The following is a 19,176-nucleotide window of genomic DNA, read 5'->3' on the forward strand; positions in this document are numbered from 1 at the left end:
CCAGGTGTCTCAGGGTCCGAACTCCCCCACCCCAGGGGCAGCTGGGCGAGCAGGCGCTCTGTCTGGCCAGGGTGGGCTAGCAGCTCGCTCCAACGGCAGTTGGCAATAGCTGTTCTGCAGTCGCTGGCCGTCGCTCTCCGAGCACACGCCTGGGCATCACCCTGCACGCATGCGCTGCTCACTAGAGAGGGGAATGAGGTTTTAGATTTTGTCCTGGCTCCTGGCACGCATGGAATGGTGAAGCGAGTCCGAGTCCAAGTCCGAGCTGAGGAGCCAGGTCCTGTCCTCCATTGGAGCCATGCAGCCTCGCTGGGCTTGCGCCGCAGTAACTGATGACACCCGTTTGGCCTGCTGATCCCTTACTGCTAGTGAAAGGAGGCTATTTCCCTGCCATTGCAGGGACCTCGTGCGCCTCAGTTCCCCTATTCTCTGCCTGTGGCACTTCACAGTGTAGTCTCCTCAGGGCTGTAATCCTTTGGTCTCAGTTTGGTTGTGGGTGCAGTGTGTGGGGGCTGGGTGGTGTTGGTGGCCTGTCATACACAGGAGACCTAGTGATCCCTTATGACCTTAAAGCCCGTGATTCTGGCTGTATGTAGGCTGAGCCCATGTGATCTGGAGCCAGCGACAATAAACAAGGGAAGCCTCTGCCATCTGCCCTAGCCAGTGTCCTCCTGAGGGTACCACTGATGAGTAGAGCACACCGAGCAAAATGGGCCTCTCGCCTGTGCCCAGCAGTGGTGCAGTGTGGGTGGTAGGGGTGGCAGCAGGGTGACGCTCAGGCCTTGGACGTGGTGTGCTTGGAGAGTGACAGCCAGTGGCTGCAGGACATCTACTGCCCACTGATGTTGGAGTGGGCTGCTAATCCAGCCCTGGTCACGTGGAGTGGCACATCACAGCCTTCTGGGAAGAAGGAGCAGGTGGTCCCAAAGAGGGAGCAGGGCCCTGGTTCACCCAGATTCAAACCCCTGATCCTCATCCCCCAGGCATAGGGCAGGTTTGGGGCTCAGGCCCATCTCTGACTATTCCCGGGGGAGAGCAGCAAAGCATTTAGGTCTGTGCGAGTCCAGGCAGCAGGGCCGCAGGCTGCACCTGGCGCTGGGCTCCCTGGGGGGCACCATTGGCCTTGTGCTGGGTGATGGGTCAGCACTGGTTTAATGGCTGCTCTCTTTGCATCCTCACTAGAGTATCGGGCTTCATCTGCCATGCGTCTCCCCAGCGGCAAGCCTGCTCCGAGGAGCGCCATGCGGCTGGAGAACGCAGTCACCCGCTACCTGAGCGGCTTCACCCTGGGCCTGTGGATCCGAAGCACCTTTGCCTCCTCCAACAAGATGGGCCTCCTCAGCTACTTGGTGAGATCGAGGCCGGCCGAGCTCGCACTCTTCCTCTTGGCTCCAGCAGGCCTGGAGTTTTGGCTCAAAGGGTGAGTGAGGTCCCTCGGCACTGCTTGGCCGGGGCTAGGAAGAGTGTGTGTGTGCCTGCTGCCCTCTGCAGGATGGGATGTGCAGGGCTGCTCAGGGTTTGCCAGGGTGACAGCCTCTCCCCTCTCTCAGCCATTCCATGACCCTGTGTGGGATCAGTGTCAGGCTGACTGGCCTGTAACTACCTTGTAAAATATAGGCACAACACTAGCTCTCTTCATCTTCTGGAAGTTCCACGTTTTTCCAAGCCTGATTAAACATTAACATCAAAGCCCCAGAGAGCTCCTAAGCCAACTCTTGGGTACAAATTACCTGAGCTTGCTGATTTTAAAGGTTTTAATTGAAGCTGCTTAATGTCATCCTTAACTGCCATTGGAAAAAAAAACTATTTCATCATCATTATCTGATATTGATACAGCATCCGGAGAAGTATTGATTGAACGCGTTTGCCTTTCTGCATCACTATTGACAATGTTGCCATATCTATCTCATAATAGACCTGTGCCGTTGGTAGGTTCCCTGCTGCTCCTGATTGATTTAAAAATTCTTTCTCCTTGTCCTTAACTCTGTTGGCCATAGATTCACTGCTGAACTTTCCACGTACATTTCTTCCTTCTGCAAATGTGGCCAAGGCCCAGCAGTGAAAGAGTTAACAGATGCTGCCATGCGTGGGAACCAGGCTTGGAAGAGGACAGGGGAAGCTGACTGACTGGGCTGTGGGTCAGGGACATGCCTCGTTTGGGAGTCTGCTCAGCCTTCATTCACCCCATTGCCCTCCTTTGCAGGGCTGTGATGCTCAGGGGCACCGCTGGCCTTCTCCTGGATGGGTCCTGGCACCATCTTGCCATTTCTATCTCCAGTGACCTGTCCGCCAGCCCCTACATGGTCTTCATTGACGGAGAGCCCTGGGAGCCTGACTTTGCAGACAGTGCCTGGTTTCTGCGGAAGGGACTGGCAGTGGGAGGGGTGTGGAACGTTGGACAGCCAGAGATCGTGGAGAAAGGTGAGCTCGTTGGCCTTGACCTGGATTCTGCCAAATATCTCTTGTGTACCGAAAGGAAATTGGTGACTGGGTGTGAGCCTCCATCACGGGCCCTTCGGCAGCAGAGAGCAGCACTTAGGTTACCATGCCTGGGGAGTGACTGGCACCCACACCCCCCTGCATTGAGTTGTGTGTGACTGAGCACACCTCAGCCACTGCAACACCTCCTCTCTGCCTGCACAAAAGCAGCCGAGTGCTAAGAGAGAACAGGAGCATGTCAGACACTGTATCGGCCTTTTGGAAACAGTCACTGCTAGTAACACGGACCATGACATGACTGTGGCTCAGGGCCCTGAACTGCTGTTGGAGTTACTAGCTGCAATGGAGCTTGGAGCCTCATTTGCAGCCCAGCTTCTCAATTTGCACCTGTCATTTTGAACGTACAGTTTTGGGGCAGGGAGTTGTTTGCCTGAGATCTGCCAACCTGAGGTGAGCACTCGCATGCTGCCTGCACACATGAGCAAGCGGAGCTCTGGCATCAGCTGGCACGAGTACACCAGGCCACCTGCCCACAGGAGGGCTGTGTGCAAATTTACAAGCACCGATTGAATGGATGCTTTTGAAAATGTGGCTCTATAAGTGCAAGTGTGTGTGTGTGTGGCTCTATAATATGGTGGTGTGTGCGTGTTTGTGGGTGTGTTTGTGATCGTGCATGTGATAGAGCCTCTGCTGGTGGTTTTGTGTATGATGTGATGCGGTTTTGTGTATCTGATACAGCTTCTCTTTGTGATGGGGTGTGTGTGATAAAGCCTGTGTATGTGTACTTAGGTGTGTTGGTGTATGCTGTGTGTTGAGTTTTGTGCTGGTGTGTGTACATATGAGACTGCTGGTTTGCGTATGATAAGGGTGTGTGGGGGTTAGGGGACAACACAGCCTGCATGTATGTGATGGTGTGATTGTGTTGCAGTATGTGTATTGGGGCTACAACCCCTGTGTGTGCCGTGGTGTTGTGTGTGTGTGTGTGTGTGTGTTGGAGGGATATAGCCCCTGTGTCTATGACAGACACCGTTCTTCTCGTTAACTCCTTTCACCCCCTTCTCGCAGGCCCTGTCTGCACCCCCTTGCTTTGTGTCTTTCCCTACAGCTAATCCCGAGTCAGCTGCACTCAGGTTGGCAATAGAGGAGGCAGGGATGCCACCAGCAATTTAGTCTGCACGTTGTCTAAACCTGCCCTCAGGAGGGATAGAAAACATGGGAGATAAAACAGTTGCAACCGGTTCATACTACAGTCCCTGGGTGGAGCTCCCCCGGTGGCCGGTCTATGCTAGTGCCCCCCACGCCCTGAGGGGCTCCACTGGTGGCGCTGCACTGGTGGTAGCGATGGTGGGAAATGTCCCAAAAGCAGCCTTGTGTAGGCACAGCCTGAGTGCGTGAGTTGCAAAGCTCAGTTTGGGAGCAGTGCTTGGGACCCTCTATTCTCCTCTTTACTTCCTCTGCCGTCAGCATGGTGAGTGTGACCTGCCCTCTAGCCTGGGGGAGGCCAATGTGTCTGTTGTGGGCTCCTCAGTGCCGCTCCAAGAATCAGTCAGCGCCCACTTCCTAGGAGCTGGGCACAGTGCACCAGAGCTGCCCAGATGCCTGCCGTCCCAATGAGCCCTCTCCCCTTCCCAAGCCAGCCCCATGCTCGCGGCTGTGCGTTCGTGTGCCTGAGTTCGTTCTGTGGGTTTGGCGTTGCAGGGGGCCTTGCTCTGGGCAGCCCGTACGTGGGGGAGCTGAGTGAGGTGAACCTGTGGGACAGAGCCCTCCCCAGGCTCTCTGTGAAGCAGCTGGCAGCCTCCAGGGACAAATGGAAGTTTCCTGGGAACGTGGTGAGCTGGAGCCAGTTGGCGGATGCAACGTCTGGAGCCATGGAGATCACCACAGCAAGCCACAGTGCAGGTAAGGAGGGGCATGGCGAATGTCTCAGGGCAAGGCGCAGCCTTCCCCTATCTGCCTCCAGATTCTTCCAGCTGTAGCCCAGAGGGGGGAAGTAGAGAGGTGTACGTGGCACCGGGCTGCATGGCAGGTGCTGGGGTGACCCCTGATTATTCTGGCTGTGCTGTCTGGCAGCATGGTCCCAGGGGCACTGTGCCTCTGTCTCCTGCTTAGCTGTGAAAGTCGCTGTTTGGGACCCTGGGGGCGGCACTGCAAGTCTGGGGCGATCCAGGGGGACTGTCCCCGCTCACTCAGTCCCAGGAGGTTGGTGGGTCAGTGCGTTGCTAGGAGTTGTTAGCAGAGATGGTCCCCGGGTATGGGACTGCGGGTGCTTGCCTGTGGGGTCCCATGCGGAGCGGATAAAGCACACGACCAATGTGGTTGCAAGCTGAATCGAATCCTGTTTATTACAAGCTTTCTTTTATAGTTTTTCTCAACATTACATAACACAATTAGGCTATAATCACACATCCACCGATTGGACAAGAAGGAGAATCATGTGTTTATCACATGTATAGCCCCACACCGATTGGTTCAACCGTTCCTTACATAAGGCCATGATTTATTACCTTGTTTACCTCATCTTATATAATCCCTAGACCACCAGGGGACGCCTTTGTTTTACAAGGCCATGAGCCATTGCCTGGCAAGTGTCCCATCGTGACCCTTACCTTCTCATGGAACTTTCCATTAGGTTGGCGTAAGGATGATACATCCCCACACTTCCCCCCTTTTTCTTAAATAAGGAACTATTAAGAAACGTAATATTACGTAAATACCCACGAAAACCATCGGGGTGTAAATAAGGATAGCCAATAAGACATTTTCTAAAGGGATCCGATGGGGTGGCCATGGACAAGCAAAAAAGGCTTCTTGGCCAGTCTGGTTCGCCCAGGTGACCCAAACATTTTGTCGTGGGTTAACAAAAAGGTACAGAGTTTGGACATACAAAGACCCCCGCTCCTATAATAAGGAGTCCGAACAAATAGAAGTACAGCATTATCAGGTGTCTAGGCTGTGACAAACAACAAGTGCAGGTCCGGTGTCGCGGGGTCGTCGTCCGGCTCCTGCGTGGCGGCGTCGGGCTCCTCAGCAATTCGTGTCTTGAGCCACGGCCGGACCCACTTCGCTGGAACCCACCGGGGACCCGCATCGGTGGAAACATCGGATGAGTATGCCGGAGGCTTCGGGGTGTCGGAGAAAAACTGAGTTCTCACTTTTTGTTTGGGTACAGCAAGTCAGAAGCTTTATTAACTCTCACAATTGTGCAGAGGGAGAGAGCCAAGCAGGTCTCTCTCTCTGATACCTAATTACAACAAGCATTTATACCTTTCATTACAGAAATAATGAGGGACAGCTGCATTTTGTTTATACATAAGCCATCTTGATATCTTATTTCTTAATTGTTTTGACTCTTGCCAACATACAGTATTTCCTATACCTTATCTACACAAGGTCTTCTACACCTTATCTTATACAAGGTCACAATAACTTCTCACACAGTTCTTTCTCACCCGCCTCACGCAATCCTCGCTTCTACAAATCTCGCGTTATCAGGGCTACAGTTAGCCTGACTCTTGCTAACAAACTGTCATGCATTGCAGTTCTTTTCTGACAGTTCTTTTTCTGCTTCCACAACCCCCCCTTTTGTACTTCTAGTACAACAAACATTCTCAAACCTCTATTTGCATCAAGTCCTGGACTTCAGATTCTATATCAGATGTTTCAATTTTAGCGGTTCTGATTGGATGTAATGACAATGCATGATTAGCATGAACATGAAAGGTATTACTATTATTACGTCTTTTACAACAACAATAACATAATCCTAAGCTAACTAATAACAATACAAGCAATAACATTCCCATAGCAATACTATAATGGGGTTGTTGTACAGCCTTAGTCACAAAGCACAATACATTATACTTAGTACATAAAGTGGATACTCTATAAGCAGTCTGAAAGGCATACTTTTCAACTTGATATATATTTTGAAGCATGTGAATTTGCCCTTGTACTTCAGAGATTTTCTGAATCTCTGGTAACAGTGAAAACAAATTCTGAAATCTATCAGGTACTAAACTAGTCCAATTAAAGGGTATCTGGAACCTAAGGGGTACTTGGAAAGCTCTATCTGCAGGCCAGTAAATAATATGATTGCCTGCAGTGGTAGTGAGATTAAAATGTATGTCTTGTAATGTGGTGTCATTAACATACACACAGCTATCGTTAGCTTGAAAAAGTAAGTGTCCTGTCAGGGTAGTTCCTTGTCCCCTACCCTCCCAGCAAACGTAGTCATAAACAGTGACAACTTCTCCTGGCTCCAGTTTACGGTTACACTGAAGCTGTGGGGGTTCTAATGGCCAAAATGTCCACTGACTTCCTAACCCCATCCAAATGTGAGGTGTAATCCCAGGAGCACTGACTAAAAATCGATTGGGCATATCAGGTGGTCTAATTTCCCAGATGTCTCGGTGAATTATCCAATCCCACATGCATCCTCCCCATGGACCCGGCAGGATACGGTATGTGGGAGCCCACACCCCCTTTACCGGTCCATATGCTTGAAAGGAGCATTGAGAACGTCCGCACTTCCACCCGGAAAGTCTCCAAGTATGTCTCCATGGCCACAGATCAGATGGTACTCCTGATGTGTCTGTAAGGGCAGTGGGCCAAGCCTGATGTTCTAGATCATTCCGAATGGACATCAGCTGGTCATTCAGGAAATCCTGAGTCTGAACATGCTAGATCCCACTGCAATGCCTTCCCAGCCTCAGTGATATTCAATACCATCTCTGTCAGCAACTTCTGGGTCATTGAACTAAGGGCGGAGATAACATGTAACTCACCAACTCCAGCCTGTACCTGGGTTAGTTGTGCTCCAGAAACAAGGCCAATGGCCTTCTCTAGTTGGCCCAATCTCTCATCATGTTCCTGGTTCTTAAAAATATTCCACACTGCTGCTGCACTATTGGCCCCATCCCACAGGGATCCGGTCAAGTCTCTCTTCTTTCTAGAGGAAATAACCCAAGCCCTCTGTTGTGCTAATCTAATGGCAGCCCCCTGTGAACAATTTGGGTATTTGTCTGATTATTCACTAATTGGGTGACCAAATAACAATAAGGGCCTCTCTCATTTAACACAGTACAAGTTCCAGGAACAACCATCATATCTACTTCATTATAGAACCCATCAATTGCAATTATTAATTCTTGGGGTTCGCTGGTAGTGATATCATGTATTTCTATCTCTACTGATCCATTTGTTTTCCATTCAGTTGTTTGCTCATATACATTATCCTGAACTTTAAAGAATAATTTCTCTGAACAAAATTTCAGTAAATCACTAAGATGTGAAAGCCTTGGCCAATGGGTTTCATTGGAATATACAGTACGGTTTGTATCTGGGTAAGTTACAGTGGTGGTGGCAGGGGTCAAGGGACTAGTGGGTGTAGTCCTAGTGGTGGCAAGGCGGTTTTGATATTCATCTTCTGAAAGCCAATTAGGAAGGGCAGTGCACCCTGAAGGTACCTGTCCATAAGCACAAAGTCCTGATCCTGGAAAGAATCCACCCCACCACTGGACCCCGCATTCCCAGGAACGGTCCCCACAGTTCCCTCCTTGCCAATAAACGATGCTCCGTCTTCTCCACCAGGGCCAGTTCTTAATGTCTTTTGTAGTCAGGAATTCCTGGACTTTGGTGGTTTCAGCAGAGCGAGTGTTTCTTCTTTTCTTCTTCAAAAGCAGTTGTGATTCACCATAGTGCAGGGGAGAGGTTACTAGCACTTCACCCTGTACTGGTGTGATTCCTGTAAAAGAATTCAAAGGCATTGTAGATCTGTCAGTGGACAAGGGAGAGGTTACTAGTACTTCACCTTGTCCTCCTTCCCTGCTGTCCAGGAGGCACAGCAGAGCTAGCAGGAGAAATAGGCTGATCAGCAGCTGGAGAATCCTCTCCAGGTGGAGGGGTCTTTTTGCAGTAAGAAGCATGGTTCCAGGTGGGCAGTCCTTGGCACTTTACAGCGGTGTTGGTGGTTAACAGGACTTGGAAAGGGCCCTTCCAGCATGGAGCCAAAGCAGTCTTTCATTGATGGACTTTACGTAGACTCAGTCTCCTTGTTTCAATGAATGGCAGGGCTGCTAGGGTCTTTGGGTAGCACTTCTTTTATCTGTGAGAAAAGAAACCTAACACATTTCATTAATGCCTGGCAGTGTTTTGCAGATATCATAGTTGCGTGGGCACATTCAGGCCCCCCTTTTCTTGGCTGTCAGCCAAGTCTTAGCTGTGGGTAGTATCCTTGGATGGGGCCAACGTCTTATCTTTGGTCTGAGCTTGCTAGCTATTTTTTCCTCAGTTAACTCATTCTGTTCTTTTTCCTTCTCCCCTTCTTGGCTTCTTTTAACCTACAAAGGAAACTTCCACTCTTCACTCATACACCTTTTCCCAACAATGAACACATACACATTGCCATTATACAGTACATTAGGCTTATTATTCAATGTATGCCATGTACACCCTTCCAGTAAAATAACTTTATTACAGAGCTTTGGAGCAACAAACCAGGACAAGCACACCCACTTTTGAGGAGTTCACTCGGTACAACCTCTGGTGTCCAATAGCTTTCCTCCCTCCGCAGCCCTCTGGCTAGAAATCTGAGGTAGCCAGAAGGATCCCATGGGCAATATGGGGAGTGGGTTAACCTTCCATGTCCTTGCTTCCAAAGACTGTTGGTATGCAAATTTTAACAACAATTTTTTTCAATTAAAAATCTGGCCAATGAAGTTTCTTTTTCTTACTTAAGCAACTGTATTAGACTTTAGTATATCACATTTTCCTGATTTATCCAAACACTTTTTGTATTCCAAGTTGAATAAAACAAGTATCTGCTTTTTGATTTAACCCTTCTATTTAATTTTGAACTAGACTGTCTTATGAAAATATTATACCCAACAATTCTGGCCACAAGACAAACACTACAAGACAGGACAAAGAACACAAAAATAATTCCTATTGTACCAGTAAATGCATGGTACATTGAATGCTGTTCAGCTGGCATCCGTTTTCTCTGATGATCTGAAAGACAAAAGAACAGATGTCTACCCCTTCTGGGTAGTCAGTCATTGCTTAAAATATTTCCTTTATATACACATACTCTTGTTGATTTTAGACAAAACAGAGGAATTACCCCATATTTCCTTGTATTTGTTTCATAGGCAGCCCAGGTTTCAGTGGCTTCTACCTTATTAGTTAGAAAATTGCATTAATCCAGATGCTTTCTGGCTTGCTTCCAGATCCAAAGCTATCCACAGCTTAAAGATTCTTACTTTAAAAGGGACACAATTAACTTTCCCAGACTTTTGATTGCCTTTTACTTCTAGCTCCTGCTTTCAAACACCCAGTGATCTGAAAAAGACAACACAACCTATATTGGTAGGTTTGCATTTCTTTTACCTCTGCTACAATATACACTGCACATGTTCTGGGGAAAATGCACATCCTCTCCACAATTCAATTTCCACAACACTAGCCACATCCATTTCTACACAAGGTGTAACTGTTTCTTTTGTGCTTACAAAATCTCCATGCACCCCTAGTAAAGTGACAGCTCGACCACACAGAGCCAGGGGCACTGTCCTTCTCTATCTTTTTACCAGATCTTTTATCTGCTATTTTGTTACCCAAAAACAAATTCAAATCTTTTATTCTCCTGGCTTTGACTACCCTGCTGCAGCCACAACCTTTGGTCTTTAGTTAAAACATTTTAAATCTTGTAAAGCATTAAGTCACCTTAAGGATTAAATGCTAAACACCATATTAAACAAGCATTTATACCTTTCATTACAGAAATAATGAGGGACAGCTGCATTTTGTTTATACATAAGCCATCTTGATATCTTATTTCTTAATTGTTTTGACTCTTGCCAACATACAGTATTTCCTATACCTTATCTACACAAGGTCTTCTACACCTTATCTTATACAAGGTCACAATAACTTCTCACACAGTTCTTTCTCACCCGCCTCACGCAATCCTCGCTTCTACAAATCTCGCGTTATCAGGGCTACAGTTAGCCTGACTCTTGCTAACAAACTGTCATGCATTGCAGTTCTTTTCTGACAGTTCTTTTTCTGCTTCCACAACGGCAAACGGGTTGGTGACATCCAGTGGCCAGTGCGTGGACACGTTATCCCATCCGGTGCACCCAATCGCGCAGCCCCATAAACCACAACGAGGACAGGGGGTAGCTACATCATCCACCGGAGGGATCTTATCCGGTGGTTCTTTCCTATATGTCCTTTCAAAGCTAGATAAGCCTGGTTCCGCCATTTTTTCCAACCTATTCCGCAACTGCTCACCCTGCCCCTGGAACTCCGCCCGGAACTCTGGGGTACAAACATTATTGGTGACAGGAAAGCCGGGCTGGTTCAGGGCTCGCAAGGGATGGCTCTCACCGGCCAAATGGGACAACTGATTCAGCATGTCCTGTAGCTGAAGGCCCTGTTTGTACATTTCCGCCCGAAATTCTTGTGACTTATCCCCTTCTGGGCTCGAGACCTCCATTCTATCCGCGGGGTCGTCCGGTAACGGGACGGTACTAGGATCAACTTCGGGTGCACTGGGGATGAGTGGTATGATAGTGTCCTCACCCCCAAAGAACTCACGGGCTCCCACCGACAACACACAAGGCGGCTCCTCTTTTGGCCAAGAGAGGTCATTAATGGCCGACTGGACCTCGGCTTCTGCCGCAAGCGTCTCTATCAGTTTCTTAGATTTGCACCATATTTGGCTCAATGACACGGCCTCCTTGTTGCCGTGAGAGACCAACTCCCAGAGGTCAGAGCCTAGACTCTCCCAGACTGCCTTATCAAAGACAGTATTTAGTGTAACAAAAAACCCGCGTTTTTGTCCCCATTTCAGCAAACGGGACAACGCGTCAGAGGGAAGCTTCTCTCCCCGCTTTTCAGCGATGCGTAATAAAAAATCATGCACCGTCTCCTCCTCTGCAGACAAAGCAGAGCCCATTTTATCAAATGCAGCCGCTCACCTGTGAGCTCACGAACGTCTCTCTCGGACGACCAGGAGCCGGTATCCTCCGGTACCTCCTGCCGCGGCTGCCACCTCCGCCTTTTCTCACCGAACGCTTCAGTCGGCTGCCTGTGAGCTCACGAACGTTTCTCTCGGACGACCAGGAGCCGGTATCCTCCGGTACCTCCTGCCGCGGCTGCCACCTCCGCCTTTTCTCACCGAACGCTTCAGTCGGCTGCCTCGATGTCCAAGCCGAATCACGTCGGGGTCACCATTTGTGGGGTCCCATGCGGAGCGGATAAAGCACACGACCAATGTGGTTGCAAGCTGAATTGAATCCTGTTTATTACAAGCTTTCTTTTATAGTTTTTCTCAACATTACATAACACAATTAGGCTATAATCACACATCCACCGATTGGACAAGAAGGAGAATCATGTGTTTATCACATGTATAGCCCCACACCGATTGGTTCAACCGTTCCTTACATAAGGCCATGATTTATTACCTTGTTTACCTCATCTTATATAATCCCTAGACCACCAGGGGGCGCCTTTGTTTTACAAGGCCATGAGCCATTGCCTGGCAAGTGTCCCATCGTGACCCTTACCTTCTCATGGAACTTTCCATTAGGTTGGCGTAAGGATGATACATCCCCACACTTGCCCAGCTCTGGGTTCCAGGAACACCAAGTTACCCCATGGGAATTGCTAACACCAAACGGCTCCAACGGAGAGCAAGGCCCCACTATGCCAGCGGCTGCCCAGACACGTGGGGAGAGAGCCTGCCCCGATGAGCTCACGATGTAACAGACAGGCCAGGAGAGAGGAAAGGTGACTGTGTTACAGAGGGGCACTGAGTCACAGAGAGATGCAGCAACTTGCCCAGGACATTCCGGGGGCCTGGGTAGAGCCAGGAGTCAAGTCCAGGTCTTCTGAGTTCCTGTTCTGTGCCGATCTTCCATGAGAACCCATCATGCCCTCCCAGCTGAAAGGCCAGCCCAGTGAGCCATGGTGCCCTGCCTGGAGAGCCAGCACATCCCTGTGGGGGGAGGGGCCATGCCAGGGTATAATCTTATCCCAGAGCGGGGCTAACTTGCTGCAAGGGCAAGGGGATGCTGGAGAACGCTGCTGCACCCCCAGAATGTCTTCGCTGCAGAGTTAGCCCAGGTGATTGGCTGCCAGGCCTGGGCACCTGCGTTAGCTTAGCCCAGATGGAGCAGCCTCACTCAAGTCAATGTGTCCTCCTTGGTGCTGCCCCCGCGGATGGGTTGCAGGGACATCTGGGGACTTATCCCATGGTGCTGTGCGCTTCAGTGTGCTGAGTGCCTCTGTGATCCTTTCCCGGGGAGTTGTGGGAAAACTTGTCTGTTCTTCAGGGCACACAGGGGAATTGTGGGATGGCATTGGAGGCCTATCAGCATTCGGGTGATTTAGCCTGTGTCCTCACTGCAAAGTGGGTGGGCTCCAGCCTGCATGCAAGTGGGATCCTGGCTTTAGCCCGTGCCCCTGGCTGGGCCAGCTTGTTTTGATTGAAGGCACCACCACACTCAGGTGAGAGGTTTTTTGTATGTGGACGGGGGAAGGTTGGAGCCTAGGCTAACTCTGCCATGCAGACAGACCCAGAGAGGGAAAAGCACCAGCCAGGTCTCTCCAGAGCAACCTGCTTCCTCACTGGGAGTCAAAAGGCCACTTAGGTCACCCACGCCCCGGTGACACGTTCCAGGGATGCCCCCAGAGTGAGGTCACTGCTTTGGCTAGATTGCCCTCCATGGCCTTGGGGTCTCTCCTCTGCAGCATGGTCTGGCTAAACCTCAGTGCGAATGCGTGTGCCCCCAGCCTCCATCCTGGACTGAGCGTACATTGCTCCTGTCCCCACACCAAGGCCTCACCCCAGTCTACTCTGCTTCCCCAGCTGCTGGCTTTGTGTGGCTCGGATTGCTCTGGCTTGTGGGACGCCCCTCAGTCATGTGCTCGGATCCAGAGCGTGGCCTGGTCTACGTGGAGCCTGCTGCGGAGCGCTGCCCCAAGAACTCTCTCTGGGGACTGCAGCTGGACGGCCGACTCCGCAGCCTCGTGTCTTCCTCGTGTCTGCTGGTAAATGGAGCTGACATCCCTCGGCACTGCATGGAGTCCTTCATGTCCAGGTCACCAGCTCCAGTCCAGGCCCAGGCCGGTCATCTGGCTGGCTCTGTGGAGCACCAGGCTGTGAATAGGGCTGATCTCGGTTCTGGTCCTGGTTCAGGTAACTGAGCCCCTCTCTGCCATCTCAGGGAGGAGACCTGGATTTCCCTGAGCCATGGAGACGGCATTGCCTTCTCAACTGTGGCAGGGCTGCCTTCCCATTAGGGTGGAGGGTGGCGTGTGGTGGCTGTTTGCATGCTGCTCCTGTTGATCCAACTTCACGTTAGAGCCAGGTCATCTCCAGACATGCCAAACCTGTGAAAAAAATGCAGAAATTGGGCTTGAGTTGGCTTGTTGCTTCTTTTTTTTGATTGGCTCCCGGCAAGCAGGGGCAAGGGGGGAGAGAGTCAGGGGTGCCCAGCAGGCCCACCATAGTCCCAGACGTCATGCCGGGGGATCTAGTCACATAGGGTGTTGGGGTTCTTAGGGATTGGCTTGTTTTGGCCTTGTTTTGAAATGGGATTAGCTTGATTTTTGGCTTATTGTGAAAGTTGGGGGGCTTACTTACCGCCTGAAAGTTGGCAACTGTGGTCGTCTCCCCTCTCCTGTAATGTCTCTGCTCCAGAGCGATGGCGCCTCCTGTCGGTTACATGAGTCCCCGTCGGCGTTAGACGTGCCCCATTGCCAGGGGATGCTGCACTTCCGCCCTGTTATGTGTAGACCCCACCCTTGTGAGGTGGCCAGGGGGATCCCTGGCAGGGGTGCGATAGGCCACTCTCCCCCTCCGGGGCAGCTGGCAAACCCTGCTGCTTAGGGGCACGCTGGGAGCTAGAGTACAGCCTGGGGAGGGGGGGCTCTAGGAATTGTACTTTGCACCAAATTTCCTTCCCTGATGAGAGCCCCTCTCCCAGCCTCGTGGCTGCATGTGTGACTCATCCCGTGTCTTCCCCGCAGGTGGGGCTGGATGGAGTCTCGCTTGGGTGCAACTCAGACTGCTCCTCTGCTGGGAGGAGCTCCTTCCGCCTGCTGCCCGACCAGCGCCTCCAGAATCTGCACTCCGGTTTCTGCGTCTTTCAGAAACCCAGGAGCCCAGGGCTCTTCCTGCAGAAGTGCTCCTCCCATGCCCTGCGCTTTGCACTAGATGAAGGTGCTTCGTCTGGTTTCCCTCCCTAAATGCCCCTCAGCCCTCGCTCCTTCCCCCTGCACACCTGGGGAGGAGGTTCCTGTCCATATCTGCAGTAGCTAACTCGGCCAGAGCCCTGAATGTTCCTGCTGGGAGCAAGGCCCGGCCACGAGGGGGGCTGCCACCCTGCCCTTCCTATATGGCTAAGCAGGAGGGGTCCTGGCTGGATGGGGCACCCTCGCTTGGAACCCCTGCCCCACTTCAGAGGGCTCCTGCCCAAAGCTCAGGAGCCACCTCTGTCTCCAGGGCTCTGAACAGTGGCCTCGAAGGTGCTGCGCCGCAGGCTCTGTGTTCGGCTGGGAATAGTGGACGTGCCCCGGAGCACGCAGCCCATTGAGAAGGAGAGGGTGTGAATTTCTCCTGTTGTTCTCTGGAGGTGGGGGCAGCACCTCTCCCAGCTGGCTCCCCTGAGCCCCGGGGCCGGGAGCACCCACAGCACCTGCTGCCCCTTCCCTGCTGCATCTGCTCAGCAGCTCCTCCACTGGCCGCCTGCTGCATTGCAAGGGGAGGAGAGTAGCTCTCACTGCTCCTTCAGCTGCTTCCCTGCTGGGCTGTGGGAGCCTCAGGGAGAGCAGGGCAGGGCAGGGCAGGGGCTTGACTGGCTCTGCCTGAGCCTAGGGCAGCCTCTGGAACCAGATGGCTCCCCGCCCCCCCACAGCCCCTGGGAGAGGTGAGACCAGCCAGCTCCTGGAGCAGGCTAGAGTAGCCTGGGGGCTGCTCTAACTTCCCCCAGCTGGTTATGATTCTCCAGAGACCCCAGAACACAATGCACCCCAATCCTTTCATCTCCTTCTGTGTTAAGAGCTGCAGAGCTCGGGGGTCCATACATCCCATTTTGGCCAGGACAGTCCCTTTTTTAAGCTCTGTCCTGGATATCCCAACTTTTTTGGCAAAACTGGGCATTTGTGCAGTGCCAGTGGGGAGGGGCAGGAGGGGGCTCTAGGGCAGTGCCAGTGTGGGATTAGAGGGGAGGTTACATGCATCTCCCTCACCCCGCCCTGGGCAGGCGGCTCCCAGCCCCATTCCCAAGGAGCAAGCAGGTCCCCCCAGCCCCGTGGGACCTGGCAGCTGCGATTTAATCAGCTCCCTCTGCAGCACATGATCCAGAACACGGGTCTGGCGCTCACGGTGTGGGTGGGCAGTCAGGAGCCCTGCTGGAGCCACCATGCTGTCCCGTTCCCAGCCGGGGGAGCCACTCAGGAGGAGCTGCCCAGATGTGCGCCCAGGCATGCAGATAAGGCACATCTGGCTCTGGCTCTCATTGGGCACTGGTAGCAGATGTGAGTGTGGTGCAGATTCCCCCCCCCAGCATTGCAGAGCTCAGCTCGCTGGGCACTCGGGAAAGTGTCCCGTTTTCAGTTTGGGGAAACATGGTCACCCTGTGCAGAGAGAGGTGTATGTATCTCTATGCAGGGATTTCTACTCCTTTTATGCCACCGGGGCAGTGCAAAGGGAGCAGGACACGGCGGAGAAGCTGCCCCTGAGCTTTGATGGTGACCCTTGGCCCTTTCGAAATGCTGGGTTCCGCCCTTGGGCACCACTGCCTTAGCTGATCTTCTGCACAGCAATGAGCTCGTCTCTGGGCAGTGGGGATGTTTACCAGAGGGTGGAGCACTGTGATCCTGACACAGCTTTGGTTCAGTAAACGTGCCTTGTCTTTCCCCTCAGACGTGCATTGCCCCCGAGCCCAGGGCTGGAGATCCAGGAAAAAGAAATGCCTCCACATTGTAGCAGGTGCTGCCCTTGAGTGGAATCAGGCCCTGAAGTACTGTCAGAGATTCCCAAACGGGAGCCTCCTCACGCTGAGCAGCCCGGAGGATCGGGTGAGTACCCTCTGCCCGGGGACTGGGCCCTGGGGCCTGGCTAGGCTAGAGGTAACTGACACGACTGTAAACATTAGACTGCCTAGTGCCAGGGGACCATCCAGGGCTGTGGTGTTAATCTGTTCACTAACCTGTGTTAACTAGCACCTGTTAAAATCCTAGCATAGACAAGGCAAGCTGGAATTTGAACATGTTAGCTGGTTGAGGCAGATTAGCATTTACAGTCATGTGTGTTAACTCAAGATACCCGGCAGTCAGTTAACTCGAGTTAAAACATGGCCACAAACTGCAGCAGACAAATCCTCACTGAGCCCATGAGCCGTTGTCACAGAGTGTTGGATGGGGAGTCCAGGGCTAGCTGACATCTGGCCCCCTCTGGACTCTCTGGGGGGCTTGCTTGCTAGTTCCCTGGGCCATTAGCTTTGCCCGTGGGATAGCCATGAGAATTTTGGCTTTACTTTCCCACTGCTCATTGCTCTTCCCCTCGGCTTCCCCAAGAGTTCAGACCTGAACATCCGTCTCCATATGAAGAAACCAAGAATCTTGAAACCAAGATTCCTTAGAGTGGAGTCTCTCTGGTGCTAACCATTCCCCGGAGGCTGAGCAATGGCTGAAGGGTGTGATAAGGTGCTGCTTAGTTCTCTGCGTCAGGATTTCTCCATAACATGAGTGTCTCTGCAGGTGTGTTGGTGCTTTTGGGACATAGGTCTGATGTGTTCCCCCTCGACGGAGGTGTTTGTGTCACGGGAAACATATCCTTCCTCTGCCCCTCCCTCCCCAACACACAGACATGGCGCTCAGAGGGTTAACATCTCATCCTTGCTGCTGTCTTGGATGTCAGTGTTCAGGCAATTGCATTTGTAGCTAGAGGGGACTGTGCTAGGTGAGCGGATGCTGAGATGTCTTTAGCCTATGGCATCAGTGTCCAGTGCTTCGTCGAACACAGAACTAGCTGCCTTGTGCTAACCCTAGAGCTGGTTGCAAGAGGAGTTGTCTTGGAGCGTCTGGACTGGTTTGCATGGCGTCCGCAGGGGTTCTCTGCACAAATGGGCCGATGGGACCTCCTTTAACAAGGATTTGCAAAGGTAAGAAGCCCTGAGCCTCACGCAGGTTTCAGAGCAGCAGCTGTGTTAGTCTGTATCCGCAAAAAGAACAGGAGTCCTTGTGGCACCTTAGAGACTAACACATTTATTAGAGCATAAGCTTTCGTGGGCTCCAGCCCACTTCATGCCGTTTGCCCCTGGCAATGGGAAGCCAGCTGTCCCTGAGCTCAGAAACGCACATGCAATGGCTGGACATTGCACACAACCTTTGCAGAAGTGTAAGGGAGGATGGGTACTTCCATCCCCTTGCCCAGAAGCCTGGGACAGGGCTCAGCTGTGGTGCACGTCAGGCTAGAGGCCATTCCAAGTTCTTAGCCGTAAGCCCTTGTGAGCCACGCAGTCGCAGCGCCAGGTCTTTCTTACTGGTGAATTTGGTGTTTATGTGGCTAATCTGAGCCCCGTGCCCTGGAAGTGAAGTGCTGTGGGGTGTGGCACTCCGCCACCCCACCATGCTGCTCCTCACTGATGCTTCTCCACCACTCTCTGGTTCCAGCTGGATTCTCCCCGCAGAGGTTCCTAGTGAAATGGTCTGTGTCCTGCTGCTGCCGTCTGGCTTCCTGAAGGAGGAGCCGTGCCAGAGACCTCACCGCTGGGTGTGTCAGACCCCGCAGAGGAACAGTAAGAATCTGTAGAGCCATCTGCTAGGCTTCTGGAAAGGAGCCTGGATGTCCAGTCTGGGGTGGGTGTTTTCATTGCTGGAGGGTCCAGGGGCTGCAGCGCCATAATCACTGGGTGTGCCTGGTTCGTTCTGCCACTGCTCATTGTGGTGCAGAGCGACGAGTGCTGTTGTGTGCAGGGGCAGCGCAGGGCGGACAGGCTGGGCACGTTACCACCCTGGATGCACGGACAGCAGCTTTGCTTCTGGGAGGATCTGCCCAATGTGTGAGGCTGATCCTGGAATAACCACCCGCTGGGCTCCTCTGCACCTGCAGGGTTCTACGTGGAGGTCTCTGGGAAATCCTTTTATGGAAGCTTGTCTGCAGAGGGGAGCTTCTCCTCCCTGTCAGCCGCCAAAGCACAATGCACCTCCCTGGGCAGGGGCTGCAGCGCGGTGGTCAGCACGGCCGGCTCGTACTACCTCTATCGTGGGACACGCTTCGTGAACCTGGAGGATCCAGCAATGGACCCAGCAGCTGCTGTGCACATCAAAGCAGGTACCCGGGCACCCATTCACCTGCCCCGCTCCCTGCAGGCTGCAGCAGTTCCTTCTTGCCTCTGAGAGCAGGGCCAGGAGGTTTTCCCCACAGCTGTCGGGGAGCCTGGGGGCTGTAGCTGCAGCATGTGCCTTTGCCCTGCAGGGGATCCAAGTCCACAGACAGTCTTTGCTCCCCGAGCCTGGGAGGGGCACTTCCCCTTGCGTGGAGCTCCAGGGAGCGGCGCGCCAGGATGTTGGAGCTGGAGGGTCCCAGCCAGGGGATTCCTCAGCGGGAAGGGGTTGGATCACGTGTGTCTGTTCCTAATGCAGGGTGTGTTCCGGGCTATACGGGGCAGGACTGTCAGGCCGAGTGTCCTGCGTGTGACGCTGGAGTGAGCTGCAACCCCC

The sequence above is a fragment of the Emys orbicularis genome, chromosome 18 (assembly GCF_028017835.1).
Source record: "Emys orbicularis isolate rEmyOrb1 chromosome 18, rEmyOrb1.hap1, whole genome shotgun sequence".
Lineage (NCBI taxonomy): Eukaryota > Metazoa > Chordata > Testudines > Emydidae > Emys > Emys orbicularis.